We start from the raw sequence: 15,939 nt of genomic DNA, 5'->3' as shown, positions 1-15,939 counted from the left end.
GGCAGGAGCCAGGAGCCAGGTGCTTTTCCTGGTCTCCCATGGGGTGCAGGGCCCAAGCACCTGGGCCATCCTCCACTGCACTCCCTGGCCACGGCAGAGGGCTGGCCTGGAAGAGGGGCAACCGGGACAGAATCCGGCGCCCCGACCGGGACTAGAACCCGGTGTGCCGGCTCCGCTAGGAGGAGGATTAGCCTAGTGAGCCGCGGCGCCAGCTTCCTGCAAGATCTTTAACTCGGAAATTCTTCCCTCTAGTACAACCTCCTACCTCCTCACTCCTGTGAGGCCATCTCTTTAAACTCACTGTGACCCTTCCCTAATCTGCTCTGAGAACCTGTCTGAATATAATACATAAATGAAGGGGCAGGTGTTTGGAGCAGCAGTTTAAGCTACCACCTGGGTCTCCTGCATCCCATATTGGGGCACCTGGTTCAAGTTCCTGTTACTCCACTTCCAGTCCAGCTCCCTGCTAATGCACACCCTGGGAGGCAGCAGTAGGCTTAAGTACTTGGGCTCTTACAACCCTGGTGAGAGACAAGGATGGAATTCTTGACTCCTGGCTTTGGCCTGGACCAACACTGGATGTTGAGGACATTTGGAGAGTGAACCAGAAGGTGGAAGATATCTCTCTCCCCCTTTCAAGTAAAAATAAATAAAAACTAAAAATTTTTAAAAGACACAATTGGAAGCCCCTTAGAAACTGGAAACAATTATGTTCATTTTTATTAAGGTATCGCCCAATATACTTTTATAGGAATCCAGCCTGGGACTATATTTGTCTGCATATTTCAGTTAAAATTTAAACAGTACTCGAGATTCTTAAGAGTATATCACTTATCCCTCCGCTAAAAACACAAAGTACCCAAAAACACTGTATCATTTAATATCATTAGAGTCTAACAACACAACTTTGACACAATGCATTGCAGTTGCATCATTCAAACATTTAATTATCCAGCTGAATATAAGGAAAATATAATTTACTACTGAATGGTGCCACTTTAAGCTGGCCGTCCACTCAGTGAGCCTGATTTGGGTTTGGGCACAGCAAGCCTTAGAAGACACTGCTTCCTCCTTCAGCCTCGGCCCCTGTGGCCCCTGAGCACACAAAGCAAGTGGGATTCTCTTGTCCAAACCTGCGTTTCCTTGCTGGTTGGTGATGCCCTGTCTTGCTCAGCCCTAGAACAGCTGCTGTCTTCTGCCTTCCATTGCTAGGACCATCACACTGACTGGAACAAAGCACCTGTCACCAACATGGTATTGCCACTGGGGCTTCTTAAACAAGGAGGACCGCATGCCACTGTGCTTTGCCTCTGATTTGGATCCTAACCCTTGATTAGCATTCACCCCCACTTTCTCCCTGGGGGAGGGTGGGAAGACACAGCAGCAGAAGTTTGGAGGAGCTCATCCTTGACCCAAGTCTTGACATTACCCAGACATCCAGGGAGCCCCTGACAACCCACCCTCCCGGGAAGGACTTACTTCTCGACTTTCCTCAGATACTTTCCCAATCTTCTCTGCCCCGCCTAGCCCTGTCCCTACTCCAGTCCCTTCTGCAGTCATCTAGCTCTCTGTCTCCTTTTCAAATAAGAAAACATCGGCCATCATGCACCTCAAATTCCTCTCAGTCCACCTCAAAGACTGTGAATAGTTGTTAGCTTTTTACCCTATGTCTACCTTTTTGGCGCCGTCTGCCTCTCCCTGAATTTTTTTAAGATGGTAAAACACACACAATGTAAAATTCTCAATATTAACCATTTTTAAGTTAATATTAACCATTTAAGTTAATATTAAATATTAATTTAAATATTAAGTTAATACTAATTAACTTAATTTAACTTAATTTAACTTAAATTAATTTAAATATTAAGTTAATATTAAATATTTAAGTTAATATTAAATATTTAAGTTAATATTAACATTTTAAGTTAATATTAACCATTTTAAGTCAATTCATGGCATGAAGCACCTACATACTGTTGGGCGACCATCACTAGCACCCACCTCAAGAGCTGCCTGTTAACCATTTTAAGTTAATATTAAATATTAATTTAAATATTAAGTTAATACTAATTAACTTAATTTAACTTAATTTAACTTAAATTAATTTAAATATTAAGTTAATATTAAATATTTAAGTTAATATTAACATTTTAAGTTAATATTAACCATTTTAAGTCTACAATTCATGGCATGAAGCACCTACATATTGTTGGGCGACCATCACTAGCACCCCCCTCAAGAGCTGCCTGTCATCCCAGACAGAAGCTCTGTCTCTATAAACAACAAAACCCCTACGCTGTTGAGAGCATAAAACCCCATGATGTCTGGAATCCCTCTTTTCCTTTCATCTATCAGCATTTTTAGCTCATCCTAGAGATGTTCTGCTCTCAAAATCCCACATCACTTCTTTGCCACTTGTCAAGCAGAATTCTACATTCCCTGCCCCCGTCACCCGCCCCTCACACCACAGCCACCAGTGATGCTAATTTTCACTTCTCCTCCATTAAACTAGAAACGCCCTGAGGGCTGAGTTCATGCCTTTCATACCTGTACCCTCAGTGATGGGCCCGACATCTGGCACAAAGTGGTCTATAAATACTCGTCAGGTGAACAACTAGAAGAAAATACTTGTCAGGTGAACAACTAGAAGAAAACAATCACACAGCTGTAAGAATACTTGCTGAGCTCTGTAACCGTTTACACGAATCAGTTTCAACATATGAAGACACCACCATTCATCTTAGTTCACAGATGAGGCCACTCAACCAGAATAGGGGCAAGACAGAATTTGACTTCTCAGGACTTCGATTCTAGAAACTGTACATTTAACCCTTTACCATGCTACATCAGTCTAGTCAATGATGGATTCCTTTCCAAAATATTTACAATGAATATTCTTAGATTCCCACCTAATTCTAGCACTTCATTAACAAAATCTATTGTGAGTTAAAAGTAAATAGTATTTGGCGTATCTATTTAAACTGAGTTCAAATTCCTAAATTAGCATCAGAGGCAGAAGCTGGGTAGGGAGGACTGGGAGGAGCAGAAGCAGAAGAGGGAATGTTGTTAATCCCTTTCACATTTTGGAAATGTATTGATGCGTGATGGCAGGTTGCACTTCGCAGTTGTTTGCTGTCCCTGTAACAGGAGTCTCCTCTTCCCCCACTGGCTTCCAACCTTGGTCATCTGATTTGACTTGTGTATGTCCCAGAAATGGTGGTGCCTTCAGTGTGAGCCCAGAATGAAGAAGATATGCAGAGCAGAGCCAGGCAACACCGTGTCTACTGGTCTGCATCCCAGGTGAGCCAGATATAAGACTTTGTGGTAAGTCCTTGAGATTCTGGGATTGTTTGTTGCCAAGCAAAACCTAGTGATCATCAGATAATGAATTGTGCCCCCACCAAAAGATGTTGGAGTCAAAATTCCAGTAGCTCTGAGAGTGATCTTATCTGAAAACAGGGTCTGACCTTTGCATATGATCAAGATAAGATGAGATCGCTGGAGTGGGCTCTAATCCAATATGAATGCCATTATCAAAAGGGAGATTTAGACAGAGGGCACCATGCAAACAGCAATGTGATGAGACCCAGGAAACCACTGACCATCTACAAGCCAAGGACTGCCCCACGTTACCTGAAGCAGGGCAGGGTCTGAAACAGGTCTTTCTCCAGCATCTTCAGAGGGAAGGTGACCCTGATGACACCTTAAAGTCAGATTTCTGGCCTCTAGAAAGTTCCTGCTATTCTAAGCCACCAGACTACTGCACTTTGTTATGGCATCCTAGCAAATTAACACACCCTTTCGTTTGACCCCCATTATACAAAGACAATGAGAAAACAAATGCTGTCAGATACAATTCAGATGTGAATAGTTTTTCAAAATTAACTCTTCAGTGGAGTTACTGTTGGCCTGAATGGAGCTAAATAGAAAATTCCTAGGTTATCAGACTTGCTTTAGTCTGTATGGCTTTTAACTTGTTTGGAAAAAATGCAATAAAACAAAAATTTCAAACCCAGACAGAAGTTGCAATATCAAGATATTGATTTTTACTGAGATATACATATTAGAATAATTTTTATATTCTATGATGCTTCTCCTGTAGTAAACAACACACTGCAAGCTATATATTTTCCTCTAACATTCAGTCAAAATATTTAGGATTTATTCATTTTCTAAAAAACAAAATATAACCTTAATGCAGGTCTCTCTCCTCCTCCCCCAACCCAGGGTTGAAAACTCATTCTGTATAGATCAAGTGTTATATGTGAAAAGCATCAGGACCCATAAAGCACTTTCAAACCTGGGTGAACACCACTGAGAATTAGCCGGGCTTCCTCATATCCTTTTAAAGGGGCTGTAAATCTATCCTTGTCACCCCACACCCGCCCCAAGCTGGGTCTTTCCCTGGGCTGACTTGCAAATGAGGGGATACAGGAGACTTGAAGCACACCTCGAGATTCAACACAATGTCCTTGACTCTACACAAGCCTGGCCCTCAAGATTTAGCTGTGTGCTATTTAAACTTTGCATATTTCAACTACTACAGTCAGGAAGGCTGACGGATTGATCATTTTTTATTAGCCAGAGAAGATTGTAGCGTATCAGATTAGCTGAGCTCTGCAGAGGATATTGGTAAGCTGTTTCCCAGGTGGAAAGGTGGAAAAAGTATTAAAATTCTTCCGTGTCTCCCCAGAGCTTCAAGGAAAAAAAGAGAAATTCTTCATGAGACAGACCTAAGTCCTCTGAGAGCTGGCCTCTGATTTCCTCTCCAGACTCATCTGTCTGGCTCCAGCCACACTGAGTTATTTAAAGACGTTTTCTGGTCCCTGTTTTCTGGACAACGCTACCTTTCCTAATGTACTCATGCGACCTGTGTTTTAATTAGGATAACGAATGCTGCTGTGACACCTGAAGTTTTCAGTGGCTTAACGCACACAAAGTGATAATTCTTGCTTAATAGAGAGCTCAGGGTGGGTCTGGTTGCCATCCCCAATTTTGTATTCACAGCAACAAAGGCCCCCAAGGTGTCCATGGGTGTGGGAAGTATCCTGGTGCCGTGGTCCATCCCTCCTAGGGCCCACCAGCTAGAGCCTCCCTCTCACCTCAAGGCAGGTGTTTCTCAGAGGGAAGACACAGCTCCTGGTTGTGTGTTCCCTCTGCCGCGTCTCCTCACACACTATGTAAGTCATAATACTGCACTGCAAGCAGCTGCTTACCGGTGTTTCTTCCTCGTTGGGTAAGGCCTGCTTTAAAGTTGTGTCTGTATCTTACTCACTTTTGTATCCAGAGCTCCCAGGAGCTTCCCTGACATCCACAGGTGCCCAATAAAGGTTTGTGAATAAAGAACAGAAGACTAAATGAGTAGCTGGATGCATGAATGGACAGGTGAGTCCCTCAGCACCAGACAACACCTGTAGAGAACATTGATCACGTCCATTTTTTTCTTTAAAATTCTTGCTATGATGAGGACATTTTCAACATTGAGAATCCTGATTCCCCAGAATACAGCCCAGAACACAGGCATGCGACCTAAATTTTGCTTGTCATGGAGACCCACGCAAGACTTGAGTGCAGGAAAACAGGACATGAGGCGGCAGCTCTGTGTAACACACTCAGCTCTGGCAACCTCAGGAGGAGCCGCAGTGACTTCAGAGGAGTCGTAAGTGGAGCCCCGGGAGCAGAGGAGCCACAGGAGGACAGCGGTGCCGGCAGCCAAGCAGCAAAGGGGTTGCCCTTGTGAGTCGCCTCTGTCGTGTGGGGTGGGCCATTATTTCACAGAGCTTGGCCTGGAGTCAGGATTTGTAAGCCTCCCAAGGTTTCTGTGATCTACCCAGTATTTCCTTAATTAAATCCCTGTTACATAGAGAAGCAGTCTCCTTCCACTGCTTGCAACTAAGAGTGACTTGAGATCCAAGAGAACAGCAGGCCGCAGTACGTTGGAACGGGAAGAGAGAGGCATTGCTAGGGGAGCTGGAGGTAGAACAGCAGACGCAGAGTGACGCAGTCGCGTTGTGAAAGTGAGGGGAGTGGCAAATGGTGCAAGGAGAAATTTGAGCACTCAGCAATGCCACTCTACAGGTGTGTCTGTCTTCTCCAGTAGGACACTGCCAGCACACTAGATGGCTGGAATTCATGGGGGGAGGGGGTGCTGTGGCGTAGCAGGTTCAAGCCCCAGCTTTCAGCGCCAGCATCCCATATGGTCGCCAGTTTGAGTCCCGGCTGCTCCTCTTCAGATCCAGCTCTCTGCTATGGCCTGGGATAGCAGTAGAAGATGGCCCAAGTGCTTGGGCCCCTGCACCCGCATAGGAGACCTGGAGGAAGCTCCTGGCTCCTGGCTTTGGATCAGCTCAGCTCTGGCTGTTGTGGTCATTTAGGGAGTGAACCAACGGAAGGGAAGACCTCTGTCTGTCTCTACCTCTCTCTGTAACTCTGTCTTTCAAATAAATAAAATAAATCTTAAAAAAAAAAAGAATTCAGGGAAGGTGATTCATTTATAGTCTTAATATAGTTTCCAGTTAAACACATGCTAATCTACCTTAATATTTAGTAAATTCATGAAATTGTGCTTTAAATAAAAACTGTTGGAAACAGCTTCCAATGGTACGTATATTCCTTGGTCTTTTTTATACAGTGTAAATTTAAAAAGCAAACTTAGATGAACAGTTTCTGAACTATAAGAAAGGGAGGCCAGCAGGTGTGATTGCCTCCCATCAAGTAACAGAGCCTTGTCCAGTAAAAGGGTTGAAAAGGTCACAGTAGCAAGCGAGCTTTGGAGACAGAGCTACAAGAGAATTCTGAAGTAGATAGTGCTTCTACTTCATAATAACATAGCATTATATGTGCACTAATTTGTATCGATTCAAGAAGAGCGAGCTATAATTTTAGGAGGAACACATGAATAAAAGAGAATTTGGAGCTATGCCCTTGAAGTTTTAACCGGAATATATGTGTTTGCTTGTTTTCATAAAATATTTATTTAAACTAAAAGTTTGGACACTATCAAGAATCTGTTTTCTAAAGATTACTTTTCTAATGACTGCCACTTGTTCAGATTCACGTCCAGGTAATTTTATTTCTAATGCTAAAAGCCAGTATTTCAAGCAGCCCGCCAGTACTTGCTACTCTTAATGAAAAATGCCTTCTCTATGGTCCGTGCTGTGGCGTAGTGGGTAAAGCCACCTCCTGCAGCACTGGCGTCCCACATGGATGCAGGCTCGAGATCCAGCTGCTCACTTCCGATCCAGCTCCCTGCTAGTGCGCCTGGAAAAGCGGTGGAAGATGGCTCAAGTCCTTGCGCCCATGTGGGAGACCTGGAAGAGGCTCCTGGCTCCTGGCTTCAGCCTGGCCCAGCCCTGGCCATTGCAGCCAAGTGGGGAGTGAACCTGTGAATGGAAGATCTCCCTCCCTCTCTCCCTCTCTCTCTCCCTCTCTGTGTAACTCTGCCTTCCAAATAAATAAAGTAATTCTTTAAAAAAGGAAAAGAAAAATGCCTTCTCTGAATTTAAATAACTTTAGAGTTTGAAATACCTTGATTTAAGATTTTCTGAAATTGGCTCATTTGCAGCGGGAAGGTGGTATGCCTATGAGATAATTGACTTTTACTCACAATTATCCTTGCAGTTGCAAGAAGCGTAATTGACGCTCACCTAACTGCTTCTGAAGACAGCTGGAAATGAGGGGCTGACCCTTCCTGGAGGCCGGAGTGCCCAGAGCTTCCCCAGGCCTCGCCACAGCCACAGCTGGCTCCTCTGTGAAGCAGGCCCACTCCTCAAGCTGCGGCTGGCAAGGCTGCAGCTCGCAGGGGGCACGGCGCTGCGAGGTCTGAGTGTGCTGCTCCCTCCCCCCCTCCCAAGCTGGCAGAGGACGGGACCCAGGCTGAGCAAATCCGGGGAACAGTACCCCTGCTGGGAGATCCAACGGTCTGGATGTTTGTATGTTGGCTGTCTTAGGACTCAGAGTGGGGGTCGAGGCCAGGACAATATATGGAGTAGGTAGAAAAGAGATAATTAAAACTATTCATTTTGTAAAAAAAAAAAATCTGTTCTGACTTCCCAGCTGGTCTTGAGCTCTTTGTTCCACTGTATTTGGAAAGTTCTCTTGAAATGCCATTCAGGAAGTGCCTCTCCAGCAGCCTAGCAGAGGAAGAGAAAGGAGTCCGGGCCTTAGAGGCTATTTGTTTGTTTTTCTTTTTTTAAAAGAGTGATATTTAATTAGAAGCATCTTCGTGCTTGCTCACTGCTAAGAACATTTACCTGAGTTACAAGTAAATTATCTCCTATAAACAAAGGATTTTAAGAGAGTACTAATTATTTTTTAAAAATATTGGCTCTCTCTCCTTCTTCACAAACATGTCAAAAATGAGATTGCACCATATGGAAGGCTGATTTGTGCCTAAAATGAAGGCGGGGTAATAATAAAATTAAAGTGCCCACAATTAAAAGAGTACCAGCACTCGCTTGCTGGATACGTCGGTAGGTTGAATAAATTGTTGCTGCACTCCACGATTTTGCTCTCAGCTGATTGATGGGAACTCTTTCGGTTTGATTTTCTTCCTTTTTATGCCTCTAAATAATCTCCTTGTGCCCTCAAGATCTCCCGTTGACATCAAAGGGAGGGGGTGTATGCTAGGGCTGCGAAGGAGGAGGAGGAGGAGGAGAAGCAGGGTCAGTCCTGCAAAGACCACATTTGTTGAAGCTAATTTCTGGCGAATGCACACGCGGTATGAATATGAGTTTCATGCAAACACCTAACTATCAAGGAGAAATATGACAACCTTTCTGTCTTTCAACCTGAAAGCTAACCCCGCACAACTGGATATTCCAACAGTGTGGGAAGTAAGATGAGCATATATTCATTTACAATTGTGGGTTATTTTAATTCTCTGAAACCAAGCAAACGCAGAGAAAAGGAATCTTGACAATCCAAAATAATGAGTGGGGTCTTTAGGTGATTAATCAGAATATAGTCAATTTGTCTTCATTCACACTTGCTGAATAGAGAAAGGGGACAGCCAGGGGAGGGACAAGTCAGAGGGAGATAATCTCTTAATAATGAAGTTGAGATGTATGTTCCAAAGTTTATCTGTGTTCTACACTGTTGCTGAAATATGGATTCAAATGCAAAAGTTAGATAAATAACAGCATAACTCACTTGCAATGTTTTCATTTATGACCATAATTAGACACTGAAATAAATCAAATATCTTGCCTAGGGTTCCTCTGTCTCCCATAGAAAGAACAAAATTTCTTTTTATCAGAGAAGATAATGCTCTGTCACATAATCCATGTATTAATAACTGAGTAAACCGGAATCATTTCCTTTCCTAACATCAATAAGGTTATTTGTCTGACTAAGGAATGTGGAATTGCATAAAATGTTATTGATTGCTAGAATCAAAGGTAGGTAAGAAATAGTACTTTCATCCTTTACTTCTTTTTAAGGAACAAATGTTGAAAGATTTTTGAACACAGCCTAAACTTTTGTAAGACTTTTTTTTTATTAGAAAATAGTTGCCTTGCTGTATTTTAAGTAACAAAAATTATCATCATTAATTCACATTATAAAATGACAAAATTCTAAACATATTTGTAGAAATAAGTCTACTGGAATTAATGTATATGAATGAAATAGACGTATATATACAATTCCATATGCTTCAACTTTGTCTTTGGTTATAAAAACAAGTCACAATTCTTTGACCACTTTTTCAGATAACCTGAAATCTTGAGAACATCGAATTCTTGTGTTGAAAGAGCGAACACTTTTGCGTTTTGCCATAATTTTACACTCCCAGTTTTACACAAGGGAAGCAACTACTCAGCAAGTTCTGCATTACCGTGCACGAGGCATGACAGTCACTCTAAAAAGTGAGTGAGGAGAACGGAGCGAGAGGCACTCAGAAAAGAACAGCGCAGCTCTGCCGCCAAGTCAGTCTTAATTCACAACCTCGATCATCAAACTGCAGAGTGCCCACGCTGGAGTATCCAGGATACAGACAGTGAATCTACGATGCCAAAGACTGTGGCTTTGAGGAGAATTATTCTTTGGAGGAGAAATACCCTACACTCGCCTAAAAATAAATTTAGCAACAAGGCATCACCGTGGTTGTGAACGCTTCTGGAGGGAGGGAGTTTGGAATATTAACACCATCTCACCTGTTCCTGAGATCCATGCAGTTACCTCAGAGAGAAAAGCTGGAATTGCAAGGCCTCGGGGGCTTAGATAATGACATAAAACAAATTGCGACGATTACCTGTGCGCTTTTCCGGGAGACATACTCTCTCAAACCTATCGAGGACTTCAAGAATGAAAGAGAGGAATGTTCACTTTATGAAACTGCCATGAAAGTGTGACCTAGAGTTGGAAGACAAGGTTAATTACTGGTTTTTAACCGAAGTATTATTCTAGTTTAATATCAGTGCCTAGCTCTTAAATATTGAAGCAAGTCACATTTTTCAGGGACAATTGCCTTTGAATGAAGAATGACAGGGCTCCAGTCTCTGCTGACCCCTACAACTCCTGCCATGGCAACTTGGTTGCTACAGCAACCAAGGAGCACGCACAAACAACAGGATAAGACCGTGAAATCCGATGTCATACTTTCATATGATAAAAATTGCAAATGATATTCTAAAGTGGATTTGTTAAGTGTGATCTAAATTATAAATCGGTTCAAGGGAGTACTGAGCTTTCCTTGGGACTCAGTGTTTGGGTCCTGTGTTCATGCATTCAGCAAACCTCTTGGTCACCTACCATGTGTGGCGCTCAAAGATGAACAAGACACAGGGCCTGAAGCTCTCTTCTCCTGCAAACTCTCACCCACTTCACTGCTTTTCTCAGAAGCTTTGTCACCACAAAAGTAAGGTCAATATTTTAAAATGATTCCATTGGTTAATCAACAAAAAAATCCATAGCCTGTTGTTCTTAAGCACAGAGACTGTATGGATATTTGCTATATCTCCAAGTTCCTTTCTGTGATGCAGGTTAGCTCTCAGTCTCACTTTGTCATCTTAGGAAATTGACTTTAGTATTTCCATGTCTTGGGCCTCATTCTAGAAAATCAGTGTCCTAGTTAATTCTGTTGGTGTTTGGGTTCCTGAACCCTCTACAGTGACTTTCATCCACATCTCTCTAATATGTCATTGTCATCACACATTTGAACAAGGAAGTGAGAAAGAACATGGTCATGGCTTTAGCTCATCAGAGTCCTGCCATTCGTCTATAAAATGTTTTTTAGTGTATGTGTTCCAGGGCAAAACACGGAACTTAGAGTCCTTTAGTAGAACTGAAATGAATGCAGCAATTGTCACCAGTTCTCTAGGTCAAATAGCTCTCTAGGTCAAAACCAGTACAAAACCAACAGCCCAACCTGGCGACAAACGTCATGGCCATTCCTTAAATTTGCAAACTTCACCAAGGGAAAGCTCTTGGGAAATGAAGAGAGAAACATGACCACATATAAACCACCCTTTCTCTTTATGCTCAGTCCCAGAGTGAACACAGGTAGTTCTGAGCACCACATTTCCCAGCCTGCTGTGCTCGGAGCCCCGCTGTGGACATGGTTATGATTGGGTCCCCTCCCACACACCCTCTGAAAGATCTCTAGAGAGCAGCTGGTTGGCTCTGGCTGGTTTCCAAATCAGGTAACTGAGCAACTCTCGCTTTTCCTTTCAGAACTGGGTATGTTGCAAGGATAACCCCCATGTCACATATTCAAAGGATATAAAGGCAAGCATATTTGCACTTCATAAGAGGTTGCATATGAGAAACAATGCTGCTGTCTGAGAGCTGAGGTCATCCCTTCATTCACTGAGAAAACACTTATTGGGCACTTGTTGTCCAAACACTTAGCTGCCTTGAGGAAATACAGTCCTTAAATAAGCTCAGTATCTGGAGGAATCAGAGCCCAGACATGCTACATAAGCCACAGTGATCAGCACTGCATATGGAGATGCACAGCCCAGTGAGAGGCAGATCTGAAGGCAGATCAGCGAAGGCCCAGTTTCTCCTACAGAGAAAGCAAGAGAAAGTTCCATAGAGAAGGGAGGGCGTAGGCACAGCTGCTAAAGACGGCACAGCACTGTTCAGAGACGCAGGACGCAGAGTAGGATTGGAATTCGGGGTGGCTGCAGGCGAGAGGGGAGTTTGGACTACAGTAGGGAGAGCTACGCATAGTCAGTCTTCAGTCCCCTCAAAAACAAGCAAACAAAAAACAAGGAGCCTTTTGTAATACTCTTTCCGCTACCTCTGGGCAGTGCTGGCCAGGCCAGTAGCAGCAAGCCCCAGGAGAGGTCATCTGCAGCACTGTATCATTATCTCTTGCTGCAGTACAAACTACCCAGAACCTAGTGCCCTGAACAATAAACATTTATTTCATGGTTTCCACAGGTCAGGAATCTGGGGGAGGATTCCTGTTGATTGCCTCTGACCCAAGGTTGCCTTCAGTCCTGACTGCACTGAAGGGACCCCAGACAGAAAGGGAAGAAGGAGCTGCCAACTCTCCCCCACGCTGGCCTCCCCAGATGAGTGCACTTGGCTCCCCCTCCCCCAGGTGACTGATCCCATGGGAACAAGACACCTGCAAGCCGGAAGACATCCAAGACAGAAACCACATATTTTTGTAACCTCATCCCAAAAGTGACATCCCGTAACTCGTTATCTCTTGTAGAAGTGAGTCTCTGGGCCCAGTCCACGATCAAGGCGAGAGGATTTGTTCCAAAGCTGTGGATGCCCAGAAGGCAGGTGTCACTCGGGGCCACTTCTCGGCTGCCCAGCACAGAAGAGACATGGCCAGCTACAGGAAGCTGCACGAACAAGGGCAGAGGATGGTGGTGCACTTCCATTGCTTCAGTCATTCCAGACACTCACCAGAGCCTAGGCATGCTGCGAAACTCATTGTTTACCTTAATTCCTACATCAGCTACATGTGGTAGAAGGTTTTGTCTCAGAATAAATAAATCTTTCAAAAAGAAAGAAAGAGAAACGTGTTACCTCAGGGCCAGTGTTCTGGTGTCATGGGCTAAGTCGCTGTGTGCAATACCAGCATCCCATATAAGAGTCCAATTGCAGTCCTGGGTCCTCCACCTCTGATCCAGCTCCCGGTTAACGCAAATAGGAAGGCAGGAAAGCTGCCCCAAGTACTTGGACCCCTGCAACCCATGGAGTTCCTGGCTCCTGGCTTCAGCCCAGCCCAGATCCAGTTGTTGAAGCCATTTGGGGAATGAACCAACAGATGGAGGATCTCTTCCCCTCTCTCTCTGTAACTCTGCCTTTCAAATAAATACATAAATCTTAAGAAAAAATGAGAGAGAGAAAGGAAAAGAGAGGAAGGAAAGGAGGGAGGGAGGGAGGGCGGGAGTTGTTTCCATTTTTCAGTGGAGGAAAGTGGCATTAGTTTGCCCAAGGAGAAACAGCCAGAAACTGTTGAGAACATGGTTCAGGCCCCTCTGCAGGTTGCCCTTCCTCAAGGTGCCTTCAGCTAAACTGCAGACAGCCTGCAGAATCTTGTCTGCTTCTGCTACTCTGGTCCTGCAGAGCAAGGTACAACATACACAATGTTCCAAGGGAGAAACAAAATATGACAAGGGAAATGTCACCAGGATTTGTGGACAGCTGTGCCATGCTCTCAAGATAAGCGCCTGGTGTCTGTCTCATTACTGCTGAGATAGTACCTGGAGTGGCCCGCGCTCCACCGAATCGCAGACTTGCAGCCTGAACCCCATAACACAGGACCTGGTCCTGACTCAGAACAGCATCCTGTTGATTTGTGCTCGCTCATCTACAATGCGAGGCCGTCCCAGACACCCACCTTGTATACAGGCCAGTTCCTTAAAGAGAGTGCGCATAGACACGGAATTTTCGGCCAAAATTCAACACAAAAACATAAATTTAACACAACACCAAGTAAACACATGCAGAGTCCTCAGAAGGCGGTCCTTGCTCATAAGCTTTAAAAGTAGATCTTAAACAAATTTCAAAAATAAATAAATAAAAGTAGACCTGAAAAAAAAAAAAGAAAAGTTGAGAAACCACGAAACCACCTAGGAAGAAAACAGCGCAGCATTAGCTCCACTTGATTGTATGGTTCAAAGACGAAACGTGTTTAAATACGTTCTGTAATAATAGCTTTTGTTTTTATTTATTCCAAGGAATTCAAAGTTCTTTTTGAAATTATTTCATGCCCAAGAGGGAGTAGGAGACGGGTATTATTATCTCTATTTTGGAGGAGGAAACTAACACTTCTCTCATTTTTTTCCCATGCCGGTCATGCGGGCTCAGAGCGGCCAGGAATGGTGCAGCCCCTCTCGCCCGGGGCTTGTCTAGACAGCTCAGGAGCGGCCCGTGCCGGCCGCGGACACTGACCGTGGGAGGCTCGAATCCGTCTGCCGGAGCAGGGCAGCCCTGGTATGCAAGGGCAGGTGTTGCAACCAAGCACGGCAGGCCACAGCCCAGAGAGGCAGGAGTTCTTTCCAGGGCTATTCGAAAAGGTGCACAAAGGAGAGGCAGTCTCAACGCGACCTTGATGGGTGAGCCGGAGGAACCGAGAGCAGCAGGAGGGGGCAGCCGGTGACATTTGAGGAGCTGCAGCTAAAGACAGGGTCCAAGCACAGAGCGTGCGCACTGGCAGTCTCAGGTGCCGACTCGTTCCACTGCAACACGGCATACAAAGCCTGCATTTTGTCTCTGCTTCGTGACATGCTCTGAAGGTTTGAGTCCCCCTGAAATTCCTGTGCTAAAACTGAATCCCCAGTGTGGGCAGAAACAGAGAGATCTTCTATCTGCAATGGCCAGGACTGGGACAGGCCGAAGCCAAGAACCCAGCAATCCATCTGGGTTTCCCATGTGGGTCTGGGGGCCCAAGCACTTAGCCATCTTCAGCTGCTGTCCCAGGCGTATTTGCAGGGGACTGGATTGGAAATGGAGCAGCCGGGACTCAAACCAGCACTCACATGAGATACTGGCGTCACAGGAGGTGGCTTCACCTGCTGAGCCACAAATCAAGCCCCATGAGAGTCCTTATAAAAGGGACTCCAGGGGTGGGCACTGTGGCATAGTAGGTTAGGCCTCTGCCCACAGCGCTGGCATCACATTTGAGCATGGGTTCAAGTCCTGGCTGCTCCTCTTCCCATCCAGCTCTCTGCTTATGGCCTAGGAAAGCAGTGGAAGATGGCCTAAGTGTTTGGGTCCCTGTACCCAGGGGGAAGACCCTGAAGAAGCTCCTGACTCCTGGTTTTGGATTGGCCCAGCTCTGGCCATTACGGCCATTTATGGAGTGAACTAGCAGATGGAAGACCCCGCTCGCTCTCTCTCCCTCTCTCTGCAACACTGCCTCTCAAACAAATAAATAAATCTTTAAAAATAAATAAATAGATAGGACCCCAGGGGCTTCCCTCAACCCTTCCGTGGTGTAAGGATATAACAAGAAGGGACCACCCATAAACCAGGAAGCCCTCACCAGACCCCAAATCTGCTGGTGCCTTGAGCTACGACTGCCTGCACTCCAGGGCTGTAGACATGAACTTGCCTTGTTTAGCAGACACTGAGCTCACGGTAATTGTTGCTATAGCAGCCCCAATGAACCGTCTGATGGTTCCTGTTGTCTTCTTGTTGAGCTCTTGTTTCTGTAAAATGCTTGCCTATTGGAACTAGATGTTGAAGGCCCCATAACTGGCTGTCTTGGGCAGGCTGCTGGCCATAGAGAAAGTGGAGCCCTCCTCAGCCAAGGCAGTTGCAAGCATTGAAATCCGCTGTTCATTTTGGCTCCCTGGAGAAAGGGAGCCTTCCCACCAAGACTTGATCGGCATGCTATCATCTGTCCTTGTCACCTAGGGAGGCGTCAGCCGGGGTCTGCACGTGGGCGGCTCAACCTTCCAACTACCTCTTAGTGTTATTGTTATTATTGGAGATAATCTGGGAGAAAGAACAAATCTCTGAAACATA

This window comes from Oryctolagus cuniculus, chromosome 9 (assembly GCF_964237555.1).
Source record: "Oryctolagus cuniculus chromosome 9, mOryCun1.1, whole genome shotgun sequence".
Classification (NCBI taxonomy): domain Eukaryota; kingdom Metazoa; phylum Chordata; class Mammalia; order Lagomorpha; family Leporidae; genus Oryctolagus; species Oryctolagus cuniculus.
Note: the sequence above shows the minus strand (reverse complement) of the source record.